The sequence below is a fragment of the Nannospalax galili genome, unplaced genomic scaffold, assembly GCF_000622305.1.
Source record: "Nannospalax galili isolate Female #2095 unplaced genomic scaffold, S.galili_v1.0 scaffold872, whole genome shotgun sequence".
NCBI lineage: Eukaryota > Metazoa > Chordata > Mammalia > Rodentia > Spalacidae > Nannospalax > Nannospalax galili.
The window spans coordinates 3713406-3732121 of NW_008332654.1; positions in this window are offsets into that span (position 1 = coordinate 3713406).

The following is an 18716-nucleotide window of genomic DNA, read 5'->3' on the forward strand; positions in this document are numbered from 1 at the left end:
TTGATTAATTTACCTAAACATTAAATGACAAATTTGTAACCAGTGTTTGGAAGAGCGTTTGAGCAGATGTGTTGTTACTGAGGAATTTATAACAGCTTTCAAACACTGCTTTGTAAAGTGTACTCTTCCATATTATCTCAGTTAGAACTTAAAGATTCTGATGAAGACATTGGTGTATCTCCCTTTTATGGACTCAAAAAGATAACCATACAGTAAGAAGTTACATTTGTCTAGAGATATGAGAGACATGGGGTTTTCTCCAGGATCTATGTCCTCTCCAGTCATATGTATTTGGCTATATTTATAGTGCCAAGCATGAGTTCCCTCCCACTGAGAGGACTTTAAGTCCAGTTAGATAGCTGTCAATTACCCCCTAGATAAAAGTGCCACTACTGCACTGCTATAGATTGCTGTACAGGTCATTATTGTGGTTAATTTGGCTTTAAAGCTGGAGTTGAACCACTGATTGATTTTCTCCCTTGGCAGCGTGCATAGTATATTCTAAAACTATGACAGCTAGTCTTCAGGGAAGAGACTTCCAGGTCATTTCCAACTCCATTGCTCCAAAGCCTTTGTCTGAAGTATGTCCTGTTTTCAGCAATAGGGTCTTACCTTCAAGTTCTAGGAGGTAACCAAGGACCATGGCAATAGCCTGTGTTATTTTGTGAGTTTCTTGGACTACACTGACCAGTGACTCAAAGGGATGAATTTACAGAGAAGTATACTATTCATAACTCATCAAAGAAGCTTCTTTTTGCAACAGGTGGAGACTATTACAGAGTACCGCAACTGATAACACACGGGGCTGGAGACTCAGTGACTAAGAACACTGGCTGATCTTGCAGAGGACCCCGGTTCAGTTCCCAGTACCCACTTGGCAGCTAACAATCGTCCATAATGCCAGTTACAATGAATAGGATGCCCTCTATGGCCTTCACAGGCATTACATGTCACAGGCGCACTTACCAGCATGCAGGCAATACACTCATACAACTAAAATTAAAAAAACAAAAATAACAAAAATAAAAAGTTTAAAAAAATTTAATGTAAAGGAGTGCCAAGCAGGATCACTGGACCCTCACCTGAGTATCCAGCCGTTCTTCCCAGCCAACTAGTCCAGCTTTGGAAAACCAAAGAAAAATGAGGAAGAACACAATAGAGGGATGCTTTTGGAAGCCCTTGTCAAGAAACTCCAATGGACTCTCATATGAACATTTGAATATTGCCCTATTCTGACTTTTTTCTAGTTCCCTGTCTTGACTTGTAATGCTAATTACTCTTGCCTTTACTTCCCCTTCACATCTCCTATTCATGATTCAAGGACTTTCTTTTCCCCTTAGAGACAAGAGTTATGCAATTTGGGAGTCTTTTAGATAGACCCACTGAAGGGGTACTCTAATTGCCTCACCCTGCATCCCTGTTCAGCATGGAAAAAGCCAGGGCAGCCTGAGTCCCTATTTCCTATTGGCAATTTGGGTAACCCCCTCAGAGGATAGCATGATAAGAATAGGAGGTAGGAACAGGCTAGGCAGTTAGGGTAAAAAGACCCCAAAGAAAAGTAGCCAGTTTCTTGGCTAAAAGTCAGAATGTCCTTGGGCCTGTTAGCAACATACTCTGTTCCAAAGGCCAAAAACATCAAAAGTATTTGGGAGCTTGTATCTAATCCTTAAAAGATTTTGGGGTTACCTCTTCAGAGAGAGGAATATTGGAGGGGAGGGAGTGGGGGGCATGGATTTGATCAAAACACCTTATATGCATGTATGAAATTCTCAAAATTTTTGTAAAAGTTAAAAAAAAATAAAAGTAAAATTAAAAAAAAACCCAGCTGGTCACACATAATGAGAATATGTGTTTGAGAGGTGCCCAGCCCTAAGTGACACATCTATAGTAGAAACTCTACATCTAAGGTTCATGGAACATTAGCAGAACAAGGGGTAGAGAGAATCCAAATATACCCCTCAACACTCACCAGCAAAGCTTCCTCGAGTAGCAGAGTGTGATGCACACAGAAGGTTACAACTGGCAGAGGTGTAGAGAATAAGAGACTTCAGAGTGTGTGTCCCTTGGTAGAACTCCTATATTAAACTCCACCCATGGCTCAGGGACCATTGCAGAAGAGGGGGTAGAAAGACTGTAAGAGCCAGAGTTGGTACGTGAATATAAGGAAACAGACTCTTACAGGCCTCTGGGAACTTGCTCAGATGAAGTTGCAGCAATGGTGACAGCATGCACAAGACCCTTGCAGATTCAACCAGACAAAAATCCAGTATAGAACTGGGAAAATGGACAGCAGACCCCAACCTTACTGAGGAACTATTGGCAAATGATTACTACTGCGTGAGAGAGAATTGATCTTTAAGAGAGCGACTCTAGATAGACTGACTAGACTCCGGTGGGTGACCTTGCACCAAGGGACATTTTGGTACAAAAACTTAACTTGATAATCTTTAACATATTTGACAGAGTGCATGAAATTGGATGGGAGTCCATGGAAAGGTGCAGATAAGGAAGGAGTTCTAAATATGATTAAGACTTATCGTGTAAAATGCACAAAAATTCAATAAAAATATACATTAAAATATTCAATAACCAGCCAAATGCTCAAATGGACTTTGAGTCTCAATCCTCAGACAAACAAATTTTTCCTTACTTTTAAAAAAATGTATATTTGAGGTGTGTGCACGTGTGTATGTGTTAGGACATGTGTATGTATGCACATGAGGACATGTGTATGCAAATGTGTGAAAGAGAGAGACATACACATGCAGGTGTGCATGTGTGTGTGTGTGTGTGTGTGTGTATACACAGGTCAGGGATTGACATCTAGTGTTTTCCTTGATTTCTCTCACTTTACTTACCGAGGCCTCTTGATGAACCTGGAGTTTATGGAATTGGCAGGTCTAGCTAGCCCGTTTACCCCTCCTACTCCTCCCTAATCCCATTTCTACATCCCAAGCACTGGGATTACTGGAATTACAAGCAGCCACCAATACCTGCTTACTGAGCACTGGAGATCCAACTTGAAAACTCATGCTTTTGAGGCAAACTGTATCCCCTGAGCCATCTCCCCAGAACTCCCATAGTTTTTATGCATTCCCCCTCTATCCTTTCCAATACTTGGTTATTTTAATTAAATAAGAAATCAGTTTCGTATCTTCATCAGGCCATTCTCCACTTTAATGCTGAATGGGTCCAGAAGTCCCTAAAGCTAAACAATTCAAATAAGTTTTCAGTCTCTTCTTGTCTTCCCCAAACTATTCCAGCCACAGTCCTCCAGATTTTTTAGCTTTAATTCTTATTATATCTTTTAATTTTTTATATTTGTGAATATCATATAGTCTTTGATTCACTTCCATCCCTCCCAGACCCCCTCCAACTCCTTTCACATCCCTCCACTCCCTCTCAATTTCTTGTCTTCTTCTTCTTATTGTTACATATAGATACATTTATATGGAGAGATAAATATACAGATATAAAAGTACTGAGTTCATTTAGTGGTGTTCCTGTATACCTGTGTTTAGGGATGCCCACTTGGAATTAGATAACTTCTCAGGGAGTTCTTCCCTGGGAAAACTTGGTTCGCCCTCCCACAGCATCCATCGGTTGGCCTTAGCACTTCATTTTGAGGTGGGACCCCTTAATATTTCCCCAATTCACTTTGGTAGTCAACTGCTTTTTCATCATAAGCAGATCTTGTTAGACTATCGTTGGAATTTTCATTGATGTAGCTTTTTTATCATGTCTGGAATGCCTTAAGAAGCAGCAGATGTCTTGTCCTTCTGGCTCTCACATTCTTGCTGTCCCATCTTCCACAGTGTTTCCTTCACCTTAGGTGTAGAGGTTGCATTGTAGATGTGGCACTTAGAACTGGGCACCACACTGATAAATGTTCTCTGCATTTGACCACTTATGGAGCCTTTAATAGTCTCCATCTGTTGCAAAAAGAAGATTCTTTGATACGTGGTGAGGGCTACACTTGTCTTAGTGTACAGATACATATATAACATACAGTAAGAACTGAAATTAATCAAAATATAGCATACAGTAAGAACTAAAATTAATCAAAAAGATAAACCTATTTACTCAGATATTAGAATAGTAATGCTTGCTTACTTTTTAGTGCCATCTGCTTGGAATATTTTTTCCTTCCTTTCACCCTGAGGTGGTACCTATCCTTCAAGGTATGATGAAATTCTGTAGGCAACAAAATAATCAAAAAGATGGATTTTTTTCTTAATACATTCAACCAGACAGCCCCTCTCTCTTTCTTTCTCTGTCTCTGTCTCTGTCCTCTCTCTCTCTTTTGCTCTCTGTCTCTCTCTTTTCTTTGATTCAGGGTTTCCCTATAACAGTCTTGGAATTCACTATATAAACCAATCTGGCCTCAGTCATGCAGCACTCCACCTGCCTTTGTGTCCCATGTGCTGGGAGTAAAGATGTGTGTCACCATGCCCAGCTAGGCTGTATCTTTTAACTGGGGAGTTGAGGTCATTGATATTTAAAGTTATTTTTGAAAGATGTGTTTTGGTTACTCTCCTTTTATTTTCTGACTGTATTCTTAGTCCTATCTTGTGTTTCTGTAAGTGTAACTTCATTTTTTACTTTCTGTATCTTTTTGGGTGTGGTCATTTCTTTCTTCAGTCCTTCATATTGATTTGTATAGTCTCTGTAGGGCTGCTTTGGTGGACCTGAATTCTTTCAGCCTATTTATATCATGGAAACATTTTCTTGCTCCTTCAACTATAATGCAGTTTTTCTGTGTAAAGTAGTTTGGGTTGGTATCTATGATCATTTCGAGCTTGGAGCACATTGTTCCATGTTCTTCTGACTTTTGAAGTTTGAATGAAGAATACGCTGTTATTCTGATGGGTTTTCCTTTATATGTACCCTGCTTTTCTCCAAGATTTCAGCAGCCTCTCTTTGTTCTGTATATCTCATTTCTGTATATCTCTCAGACTAATTTTGAAATCAACCAGCAATCCTTACTATTTACCAGTTTTTGAACCTATGCATTCTCTCTAATCTCCTTCATTGGCGCAGTGGGTGGAGGCAGTACTTGCTTTGTACATTTTGACTCCACTACCAAAATCTTTGATCTTGGAACTGGATCTAGGCCAAGTGGCCTGGACTCATTCAGGTGCCCAGGCTGTGGCCAGATGAACAGCTCTGCTTCTGTTGCATATCTTTTTCAAGCAGGCAAGGCTAGCCAACCACTTTCATAATTGAAAGAGCTGACCACTTTACTGCACTCACGTGTGGCAGTGTAACATTAGGTGAACATTTTCTTCCTTTCCTGCTTACAGAACACATCGTTTATTCCCTCCCTCACTTGTATTGAAGGAGAGGGTAACACTACCTTTAGATGAAGGGGATATTAATCCTTTAATAACTTTAGCAGGCCCAGGGAATGGTATCCTCCTTCCTTTTCTTTTAGGTTTATTCTACCTGGAAATTGGAAAAACAGATAAAAATACCCATAAAATATATGTGCACAGTAAAAATTAAGACAAGGATATTCTCCAAGATAAACAGGCTGTGGCTCTATTTCCTCTGAGATTCCAGCACTTGCTGTCAGTGCTTGGTAACTCTGGCTTACTGCTTTGAATGATTCATGAATCAGTGCCTTAAACTGTAACGGATTTAAGAAAGGCAATGGCAAATTTCCACTACAAAAATTCAGTGTGTTTCTTAAAAATTAAGTTTTTAGCCAAATGATCCAGAAAAATCTCCCTTTCTTTTATCATGTAGATAGTAGATGAAGTGTTTATTTTCAAGTCTGCCTTTTTTAGATGGAATTTTCCTAGCTAGAAAATCTGCATCATTAACTGCCAGATAAAATGTGGAATAAGAAAGTAATATTAGACAAAGTAAAACCAGATAGAAACATAAAAATTATAATTCTCTTCAATATTCTTCTTTTGTACTAAAGGAACTTGCAAATGAATAGTCTTAATACAAAATGAGACATTAATATTTTTCCTTTAAGTCTGATGATTTTTTTTGTGTGATCAAGTCTTAGTATTTTTTTCTCCTAGTACTTCTTCCAAGGAAATAATTGACTCTCTTTCACTTAACAATAGGAAATGCCTCAAGGAAAATCAATCCATTGTTCTGAGTCTTTGGTTGTTCAATTAAGGGAGTGAGTAATTGGGGTCTTAGGTTTAATTCCTGATTCTTTCACCTGCTCTTGAAAATATGGTGACCAAAATGAGCATTCTGTGCATAATATACTGTAGAAATGATTCACAACAGTGTTGAAGGAGGATTTAAGGAGTTGTCTGTGATCTGAGAGTCTTTGCATTGTGTATTATGGGCAAGTAGAATTCTTTTCATCACTGGCATTAGAAAGCTGAAGCAACTCTTACAGGTTAATTGTGTGGCGATAGATGTTCACTATGGAATGCTTAACTTTTTTAAAGATTTCCAGAAGTTCATGTGCTCCTAATCCTAATTACATCCCAAGTGTTAGCTCTCCTCTCTCTGCTTTCAGACTTTACCTTCGTCTTCACATGGACAGACAGATCTAAAAACACCATGGTATCTGTGATTCATGAAAGTAAAATATCCAGCCATATTATTCAAAGCCAAATATCAATCAAAATCACAAAAAAAACAATGTAAGGCTTTTGTAATCGACTGTCTCCAACTGAATGAATATTTAACACTTCTAATATTTTAGTATTAACACTTTGAATCTTCAGAAATTTTTATTAAAGAGATTATTAAAATGATCTCTACTGGATTAAATAAAGTATAAACTATTATCTATTTTATAAAAGTGCTTCAAAGGCCTTTAAAGTGTAGGTTGGGAAGAGCGGAAAAATACAATGGTGAGTTATTTTTCATCTTTTTTTGACTAAGGAGAAGGGGGTATACAAGTACTTCATTTTAAATTTTTTAAAAGAAAAAGCCTAGAAAAATGTACCTAAAAGAAAATGTTGAGTCTGTATTTTTAATAGCCTTCTACAGACCTCCCAGACAATGTAAGGCTTGCCTTTTTCTTCTCAATTCATTACAAAGACAGGAAAGTCCCACCCTCAAGCCCTACTGTTAGGTTTCAGATCTGAACCTGTGTTAAGGGATGAAGGCTTGTTTGCCAGCTGATAGGCTCTTCTCTAATGAGTGGATTAATCCAATGATGTATTCATAATTTGATGACATTGCTTGGAGGTGATAGAAACTCAAAAGTGGGTCTAGTTGGAGCAAGTGACCGAGTATTGTACTTACCATACTTAATTCCTCTTTCCCACATCTGAATAAATACTAAAACACAAACCAACTGCCATTTCTACACAAAGGCAACTGTAATCACCATGAGTAGAACTGGATTCTCCTATTAGCTCTAAAGACAGCTTATTAAAAGAATGTAACTTTCTTATCACTAGACTATAAACTTTTGAGTGGTAGTGGAACATGTCGTTCTTGACCTTGCACCTCTATAACTTAGTGCAAATGCTTAGGATGTATTTGATAACAAATCCATGGAAACTGAATGAATGGATGAGAAACTTTGAAGGTAATTAACTTTGCTTAAAAGGGTATCCTAAGATTTTCTGCCTTCTAAGTATCTGACATGTATATGAGGAAAATAAACCATATCAGAGTTTCCCAAAATGAGATTCTGTCTGAAAGAGTAAGGTTTAAAGATGATATAAGGCTAAGAAGGAGAGACAATGTAGCATACCTGTTCGCAACTTAAGTACTGTTATATTTATACCTTGGTGGTGGGAATGAATGGGTATGGGCTTTGGAAAGCAATTTGGTAAACTATGCATTTTCTATACATAAGATAGTTTTTGTTTGTTTGTTTGTTTGTTTGTTTGTTTGTTCACTGAAATAAGATTTCACTCTGTAGCTCAGGCTGGCCAGGAATTTGTTATGTAACTGTTTTAGTTACTTTTTTGATGCTATGATTAAAATACTATGAAAAAATTGACTTAAGGAAGAAGGCTCTATTGTGGCTCACAATTCAAGGTCATAATCCATTTTGGCTGGGAAGTCGCAGCATCAGGAGCTGGAGGCAGTTGGTCACATTACATCCACAGTGAAGAAGAAAACCACCAAGAACACATGCAGGTGCTCAGTTCCCTTTCTCCATTTATATGGTTCAGGATCCCAGCCAAGGAGTGGTGTTATCTATGATAGGTAGGTCTTTCAAACTCAATTAATGTAATAACACAAGACCCCACAGGCATGTGCAGGCCCATCCTCCAGGTGGTTCTAGATTCTTTCAAACTGACAGTTAACACAGTAGGCAAGACAGCATTGAATTCACCAGTAGCTCTCTTGCCTCATCCACACAGGTGCTGAGATTACAGGTGTAAGTGACCAGATGAAGCTAAGTTTTTTTTGTGTGTGTGTGCATAAAGTTTTAATGAGCACAAATTTAAGCTGAAAGCAAAAACTATGTAAACAATTATCCAACAGTAGAAATTTAATAAATCAATCCATGGAACATTGGAGAGATTATATGATTTGCAGGAAAGTGCTAATGGAATGCTATGAGAAAATTTTATATGTACTATCACCATTATTCTCAAAAATATGCATATAAAATACAGATTAAAACAAAGAATGTAGAAAGCCCTTCCCTTTATTCACTGTTCTAAGAGTTTCCTTTGGGTATCTTTCCATACTGCAAATGTTAAGTTCTTTTCTTGTGAAGAGCAAGGTTTAATTTTTTTTCCACTAAAACACACTACCAATATTCAAGATATTCCTCTAATAGAGTTGTTTTATATTTTATTATTTTCATTTTTATATGTGTATGAGTGTATTGCCTGTATGTACGTATGTGCACCCACATCATGTAGAGCCCACAGAGGTCAGAAGAGGGCGTGGATTCCACTGGAGTTACGGGCGATTGTTAACTACTATGTGGGTTCTAGGCATCAAGCCCAGGTCTTCTACAAGAGCAGCCAGTGCTCTTAACAACTGAGCCATCTCTGCAGCCCTGAATAAATTTCAAAAATGTTAAATTTGGAATGAAAATTAAAGAGAAGTAGTTTTCACATTTTTCTGGAGAAATCCAGGGCTCCAGAGTATATTTATTTGTGTATAGCAAACAATGTGTAACTCAATCAGAATTCTTATCTTATTGACTGTGGTTGTGTGTTCTGCAAAACATAGTGCTTAAAATGAGAATGTTGACTGAATTCGTTTGCAAATTACAGATTTGGCATGATCTATTTAAGTAGCAGGTAAAGAAACTAAGGCTCATGAAGTCCTGGTAATCCAGGTTTATATACTGAGTTTAAAGGGAGTGGTATAGAAAACTTTTAGACCCCTTATAGTTCTATAGTTCTAGAACAGAATGCTTTGCATTGTGCATAAAAGCATGCTTTTTCCTAAATTATTAATTGCACCAGACACCCATAAAGGCCATACATTGCTCAGACTCCATACGTTACTCTGCTCATCAATTTAGACTAGAATATTATGTGTCTTATCAGGACCTGTTTTCCTATTTAACTCACCTATGATCCAATGTTCAGAAAATTTGCTTTGTGTGAGATAAAGTCACTCGAGTAAAGTTTAATAACTTCAATAGGCCTAGTAGTGAAATCCGAACTTATTAGTTTATTCAGTTTGATGAGAGAACAGTAGAGTGCTTATATAAAATATAATGTCTATGATAAAACTGCAATATACTGAAATAACATATCTGAATTTAGTGAGGAATAATTTACACACACTAAAATGTAGCCATCTTAGTGACACAAGAGAATATGCTCATTGCTCTTAACTTTCCCTCCTGTCTTTTCCATACAGCCTCATCCCATCCCAGATTCAAGGCAGCAACTGATATCCTTTTTTAAAAACAATTCTCAAGCATATCCATATTCTTTTAAAATTGAATTTTGTGATTTGCATATATAATCTGATGGTATTTAAATAACCTCCCCTATCCACATCACCCCTTACTGACTTCTCACATAATTTAGTGCGGTCTATTATATATATATATTATATATGTAATAAGGCCTATAGAATCTAATTGGTATCTCCAAATGTCCTTCCCTGTGTGCCCATTCACTGGAGCCTGGCTAACCTGACTCCCATCCTTGAAAGATACTGTCTCTGCCTCTCCAGCAGCCATCAGTTGCCAAGATTTCCTTAGATTGAGTTGATGTTTCTTACCTACTTTTTCATCTTTTCTGGGATTTTTTCTGGTTTGAGTTTGCATGGGCCTTGTGCATGTTGTCACTATTGCTGTGAATTCATATGAGTAACTGACCAGCTGTCTGGAAAACTCTGTTTCCTAGTAACCTTCTATCACCTCTTGCTCCTACAATCACTCTGGCCCCTCTTCTGCAATAATCCCTGAACCGTGGGAGGCAGAAGTTTAAAATAGGTGTCCTGTTCAGGTTTCTTGGTTACCAACTAGAGCCTGATAGTAAGGCCCTATTGCTGAAGACACCAAATGCAGAAGTTGTAGAAGGAACAAGGAGAAACCAAGGTGGTCCTGACTTCAGAGCCTCAACTCTACTGGCTAGCATTCATATTGATGGAAGGTGCTACGCACGCTACTGAAAGGAAAAAATAATCATCAACCCTATCCAGCCATGAATCCTGTGATCTACAATAATGACTTGCCTGGCAAAAAATGCCCACTGATACAATAGTGGCGTGAATATTATGGAAGTAACCAACCACTCTTCAATTGAATTTATGGTCTGCTTCACAGGATGGAATCCATAGCTAGCATTGATACCAGGTTTAGGAGCCTATGGCTAGATAGGTCACAGGAGATAGGGGAGAGTCTAATACTAGTTTTCTACTAAATAGTTATCATATTAAACTGACTTTTAATAACATTGTTATACTCATAGATTAATACATCTTTCAACTCTCACCACAGAAGTTTCCTTATGCAGCCAACACAGAAACCCACAACAGCCCAATATATAGAAAATAAAAGCCACAGGCTGCTTATTCCTAAATTGGATACCTGATATTCCTTTTGTGTTCATAGATTAGTTTTGTCCTTTAAATACTTAGCCATTATTGATGCTACTTTCAAGTTATGCCAAAGGTATCCATTTTAGATAATATTATATAGATTGTACTATCATCATGAATGCACAACTAGGAGACAGCTGGCATTTACTATTAAGTTATCAGCCCCAGTAAATGATAGTAAGGTCAGAGCCTCAGTCCATCAGCCCAACAGTTATAGGACCACCTGCAGTGAACCTGATCTCTGTCCCTATCACCAGAATAGGTTATATCCTATCAAAGGCTACTGGACTTTTTCTTATGCAAGATTTTATATAAAAGAAAAGACATTTCTTCTCTTTTTCACCATAAAATATATTTTTAAATGTGACCCTGAATAAAATGGTGACTCTACTTCAAAAAATGATAGCAGAGACTTCCCACATCGTGCAGAAGAAGGAGATTTATGATCAGATAGGAAATGACTCTGCTTCTCTCTCCAACTCTTACATTAAAATATTGCCAATTGGTTTTCAAGATTTTCTCCTACTGCAGCAACTTAAAAATAATTTGGATATCAATTTTTTTGCTTACTGTTGTGTTGTGATTCTTTCCTCTGTTGTCACAAGTATGAATATCAGGTAATGGGCACCATTCATTTTTGTGCTTAGTAGTTTTCCTGGGGTGCCAGTGACAGGAGAAATGTATGCATTAAAACAAGCGTGATGAAAAGCAGCTTTCTTTATAATTTCAGCCCAGCTGCTGTATTGATGGATACAATCTCTACCACATGCTCCAGGTGGCTTCTAATGCCTGACTCCCTGCAGAAGCCTCTATTTGCACATCTTAAACCACTTATTGGATTTGAACAGGATTTTTCAGCCTGAGTGCAGTAACAGTGTTCACTTGTGTAATATTTGTAAATCCTGGCTTTACATTTCACTCACCAAATCATCTTCAGAAGATATTCAACAGAGTCTTTGTGCGTCCCTGAATCTCCTTTTTTAAGATTAGATTGTGTCCATTTTGACTGACTAAAAAGTCTATTGATAAATACATTTTCATCACGTTAGCATGCACAATGAAAAGCAATTCAATTAACGGTTTTCTCAAAAGGTATTTTTCTTTGTCTTTCAAATTCTTATTCAAACGATTTGCATTCAAAGTTTAAGAAGGTTAAAGTTTCTTTTTAGAACATGCCTCTCAAAAGGTTCAGCTGAACTTGTCCACTTTTCTTTAAATTATTGTGCTTAAGACCTTTGTTTGATGCCAACAACACTTTAGTGTGACATCTTGCAACCTGCAGGATTCGAAGCTGTTATACTTACAGTTGGGAGCTGGAGATTACTACTGTATATGCCTTTTTTTGGTTTAAATGTACTACGGCACAGCAACCTGCAGGCTGATATTTTTCTCTGCCCTTTGTATGTACGTAACATAAAATTGAAGGGTTCCTAAAAATAACTGATATGTTTGCTCACATAGCTCATCCATGTAACATTTAAAGACTTGGGGCCAGGTTAGTTCATCAATTAGCAAGAACAACAATATAGCAATACCCCACATGTGATTATTACATTGAGTTAAGAGGAAATCTTATTTCTTAGCCGGATGCCACTAACTAGAATTAATTTGTCATCTGCATATTTGCAGCTCTGAGTCTTTGGTTTTGTTCTAAGGATTATTGTCTTTGAAATGTTGTGCTTCTTTGTGTGAAGTTATTTTACTAGCTGGTACCATTGGTATGCAGAACCATTATACGGCACATAGACTAAAAGTTGCATCTGTCTCCTCTGTGCAGAATAAAGACATATTCTCTTGGTATGTGATGCTTGTGAGTTGATATTTCAGAGCAGTTGCTTGAACTGTGACCTGAATTCAGTGATGTGCTTGTGACATGTGGATGAATACAAAAGGAAACTCTTAAGGGTGCTGGGAAGCAAGAATGGTGACCTAATGATTGCATTTAGCTTTGGAGTGGACTTTACTACACAATGCTCTCCACTGAACTTTCTGAAGCACAAAGATTAAGCATGCATGTGTAGCAGTGGACTGGATATGATAAACCAAGGAACCACAACACATCTTGTGGTTCAATAACCCTTATGCTAAGAGGAATCTTCATTCTAAAGGGAACTCCTCTTTTACCAGTAGTACCATCTGCCAGATTTAAAGTCAATTTTCTGAAAGGTACTAAAACATAATACATTATGCCACTCATCAAAATACTCACTAGGTGTATCACATCACAGTATTCACTAGGTACAGAATTTCTTTATAACTCCAAACTCATTAGGATCTTTTAGATTTAATAGATAACTAACAAATAGGTATAGAGCAAAGCTGACACACATATTATGAGAAAGTAAGCATGGAACATTCTAGTTCTATAAAATTCTTGTATTTTATATCATGAGCTAAGTGTATGTGGATAGCATAAGTTTTAATGGAAGTGTCAGGCATTTTACAAATAAAGTGGGGAAAATCTTAGCCTCCGTGTTCATTTGTATATGGCTCTAACTTACTGTACATTAAGCTAGCTGGAACTCTTTTATTTTTACTTTACTCTTTCTGACCTGTTTTATCACTTTCTTCTGTTTTCCCTCCACTCATGTGGTCTGAAATACATCGACTATAGTATAATAACCCAACACATGATTTGGCAAAATAAAGTCACACACAGAGAGTGAAAATCCACTGATGAACAAATTAAGCCAATAAGACTTCACATTTGACTTTTCCAAGTCTCATTCACATCAAAGATAAACTTAAGTATTCCATTTTCTGTGGTTGATCAGGACAAGCACACATAGAAAGACTCACTTTAAGTTGAGTCCATTTTTAGCATTTTGAAAATTCCCAAACATTGCTCTGTTTAGAGCCTTAGACACCAATGTCCTTCCCTATCAGTGGTGGCATACATCATTCAGGATGTCATGGGACTTCTGTCACATTCCCTCCTCATATGACAGTCACTTAAAAGAACTGAACAGACAAATCCTGCTGTGTATCTCTGCCATTTGTATATTTTTAGTCACTGCATAGATATTTTCTTACCCTGCCTTCTTTTCGAGTCTCTTGATAATGATTGTGAAACACATTAAGCTCCAGCACGGACAGGTCCACACATCTTTTTAAGAGGAACACACTCATCACCTCATTATCATTCAGCAAGGCAAAGGCACAGAGCTGCTTCTCATTCAGAATACACTAGGCAAATGGGTAAGTTTTTTTCACTGAAGACCAGTGAGCAAAATAGGAGGGTAGAACCCTATAATTACTCCAGTGTCACAGCAAAGATAACCACAGCATTATAGACCAAATAACAATTCAAGACTACCATATATCCCAGTAGGCTTAGGAGGACTAATTTAACTGCCAATATTACCAAATTCATTATCTGTGATGGTTGTTATAAACTGCATTTTATTGTGATGTGTCACTAATCCTCTTGGTTTTTGTTAAAACATCATAACCTTTAACCATATATAAGCAATACTTGTTTTGAATGACAATGTGATTTTAGCTATGTGTTTTCATAATCAGTTATCACCCAACACACACACACATACACACACACACACACACACACACACACACACACAGAGAGAGCAAGAGAGCAAGAGACACAGAGAGAGAAAGAGAGAGAGAGAGAGAGAACATTAAACATAACAGCACAGAAGAAAGAACTAGACAGTTGCCATAACACCAGATTTTCTTCATAGCCTGTGGGATTTCTGGTCTATATGGAGCCATACACAGTTTCACTTGCAGCCTTCATGGAGTGAGTAATCAGGGTACAAAGATCTATTTGTGCTCATCATGTTCAGACAGACCCATGCTGATGAAAGGCATATTAAAAAGTCAGACTAGGGTACCACAAATAGCAATCTGTTATGAAAATGACTCCCCAGGTTGCCATCTTGGAAGAAGCTTATACTTTCCCATCATGCTTCCTGGAATTTCAGTTTTCCATCATAATCAGTATTCATGTACTATAAACCCTTCTTAAAGGTACACGCTAGTACGTCCAAGGAATTTGTCTTACCATGGCCAGTGGAGGTCACATTAAAGTGAGAAAGTACCTTAAAGCATTTTTATTTAAAAGAGAAAATACATGTTTAGAGGAACTAGTGGACATTTCTACTGGGAAAACTCAGACTATAAAGATGAGTATGTGATAAAGTCCATAAACTGAACAAGCCAGAAAAGAGTAAGAGAAAATACAAATCAATTGAAACATTTAATGGTAAGAGGCAGTCAAATATAAATATATTTGAAACTTACTGGCCTGGAAAAAGCCATAGTGTAAATTCAATGTATGTGAGACTTGCTACATGAACATAAAAGTGATAAGAGATTGTGTAGGGGGTGGAAAAATGAGTGTAATTTAAGAATCATCAAATCAGCCAGGCATGGTGGCTCATACCTTTAATCCCAGCACTCAGGAGGCAGAGGCACGTGGATCTCTGTGAGTTTAAGGCCAGCCTGGTCTACAAAGTGAGTTCTAGGACAGCTGGGACTACAGGGAAACCCTGTCTCAAAAAGACCAAAAAAAGTCATCTTGTTAATTTAGCCTTCCTCAGGTACCCCCACTTCATGATCTTCATGATAACCTCATTAAATGTTTAGGCGTGGTGGTCAGGATTGGTATTGTCTTCTTGTAATGTACAGAGTGCTATTTCTTGATCTCATGATTAGGGTTAAATGTCTAGCTCTGACCAGTGAGTTGTGAGTGTGAATAACATGTCATTCAATTTCCCTTTCAAAACCCTCTGTAGCACATTTCTTTTACTTTAGCTCTCATGACTAGCAACATCTAAGATGACTGTTATACCCTCAACCTGGGCCTTGTTTCACTCAATGGTTAATCACCTCCAACTCATGTGGAAATAGAGCAGGATAAAAACACTGCTTGTGGCCTTGAATTCAGGAGCTGTTTGTTAATGTAGTGTCACTTATAATGTATTAACCTCTGCTAAGAACAGTTCAATTACAATAAAGACATTATTTCAAAACTATACTGTTCCCTGTAGAAATTTAAGATTTTAATTTCATCTTTTTATATTGGCCATTTGCTCATTTTTCTGTAGCATTCCATTGATAAATTATCTTTTTTTTTTTTTTTGAGAGGAGGATCAGGGCCTCATAAAGCCCAGCTGACTGCCAATGCATTATGCAGGCAAGCAGGATCTTGAACTCTCGAAATCTTGATACTCCTACCTCTTCTACCCAGGTGCTGGGAATATAGCCGTGAACCACAACACCCAACACTAGCATTGCCTCTTCAAACTACTGGATGCAAATCTAATATATCTTAAAATGATTGTCTATCATATTCAGTTAATTATTCATTAGGGAAAATTATTGATCATCTACTAAATGCCTGGCAGTGAGCTCAGTGGGTGGTCGAAGAGGAAGCAAGCACAGGCCCTGCTCTTGAGGCTGAATTTCCATGTGAGTGCTACAAAGGTGTGCCAAGAATGTTGCAATTTTAATTTTGTCCATCTTCCAAATTACTTTTGCTTATTTATTTTTAAATGTTCCTTGAACATATGTTGATAATGGGGGTTCAAAGGTCAAGTAGACTGTGCATTAGACAAGTGAATCTAAATGGTTGAGAAGAAGAGGGTTTTCAAGCCAAGAAAGAAGTTTCCATGAAAATTACTACAAGCTTTCATCCATAGTAACTGTGGTAAAGAGCCTGCATTGAGTTCTGACAGCCAAAGTCTTTTCTTATGACGGCTCAGCCTGGCTCAATATACAAGCCATCCTTTCAACTCCTCCCTCCTCTCCCTGATGCTGACATTCTTCCACGCATAAAAATTAATGTTCCCATTTCAACTAATTCATTTGGCAGGAGCAAGTTTGTAAGCCAAAGCAAACATGAAAGGAGGGAGGGAAAGAACTAAAGCACAACAAGAGGAATGAAGTGAGCATTTGGGAGTCTCAAAAGGAGTACAGGTATTCATACTTTATAACAACCAATAAATTGCTTTTATAATTGTTGAAACTTGTGCTAAGCTGCTCACAATAATGAATAAAGCAAAATGATACCTTTGAAATCAGAAACAAGTCAACAAACCTTATAAAATTACAAGGATATGGAGGTTAGGGATATGGCTCAGTCCATAAAATATTTGTGGAAAAATGAAGACCTGAGTTCAGATCTCCAGCATCCACATATAAAGCCAGGGACTATGGCATGCATCTATCATCCCAGGCTGAGGAGGCAGAGACAGGTGGATCATTGCACCTCCCTGGCCAGCCAACCTAGGCCAGTTGGTTAGGTCTAGGTTCAACGAGAAACCCTGTGTCTAAAAATAAGGTGAAGTTCTCTGCTGTGCAGAGGTTTTTCAGGCTCATGAGGTCCCATTCGTCAGTTGTTCTTAATGTCTGTATTATCATGGTTCTGTTCAAAAAGTCCTTTCCAGGGCTGGAGAGATGGCTCAGTGGTTAAGAGCACTGGCTGTTCTTGTAGAGGACCTGATTCGATTCCCAGCACCCACATGGCAGCTAACAACCATCCGTAACTATGGTTCCAGAGGATCTGATGTCCTCTTCTGACCTCCATGGGCATTACACAATATGGGTGCACCTATGTAACATGTAGACAATACACTCATACACATAAAATAAAAATAATAAATAAAATATCATTTTTCAAAAAGAAAGTCCTTTTCTGTGCCTAGAAGTTCCAATGCATGCTCTACTTTCTCCTCCATCAGATTCAACTTATCAGGTCTTACATTGAGGTCCTCAGTCCATTTGGAGTTAAATTTTATGCAGGATGAGAGATAGGGATCTAGTTCTATTCTTCTACGTGTACCTATCCATTTTGAACAGCACCATTTGTTGAAGATTCTGTCTTTTCTCAATTGTGTATAATTGATCTCTTTTGACCATGTGCCAGGGATGGCCACACACCATGAATATATTGGCAGCACAAATTGACTTGATGTGTTTTTAAAAAAGGAAAACAGAAAGTTGGATAGATTTGGATGGGGGTAGATCTTGGAGGACTTGGAGAGGCCAGTAAATATCAAAATCCACTGAGTGAAATTTTCAAAGAACTACAAAAATATTTTTAAAAATAAGATGGAGCACAATGGAGAAAAACATCTGATATTGACCTCTGATCTTCACACATATGTACACACATGTGCACCTTCAGGCAAAAGTGCACACACTATGAACACACACATATATCACACACATACATCACAAACACACACACACAATTAAAATTATAAGGGTATAAAGGGCATGTATGCCATATCACTTTTTTCTGTTGAATGGGTAATTTTTCACTAGAAATTTCACCTAAGTAGGGATTCTTCATTACTTTATTAATTATAGTCTATCTATGTAACCATGTAAGTGTCTATCTACACACACACGCACACACACACACACACACACACACACACACACACACACACACCACGCACACACAGGACTTTAGTCCATTATGAACTATGGTGATTTTAATGAGATTGTTCCCCCATGGGCTCTAGGCATGTTAGGGTCCGTGACTCGGTAGGTCTCTTCAGGAGGACAAATGCACGAGTATGGAGATGCAAAAATCAAGCAGAGTTTTATTAAACCAGCTAGCTGGGGCCGACCGTCCTTCCAAGACACACAGGTCTGGTTAGAGCGATCAACCCTGAGGCAATTTCAGGTAAAGATTATATAGGCTCCCACAACCGTTACAAAAAAGCCCACGTTTATACAACCAATAGTTTCAAAGCAAGCATTTCACAAACCAATAACTTCAA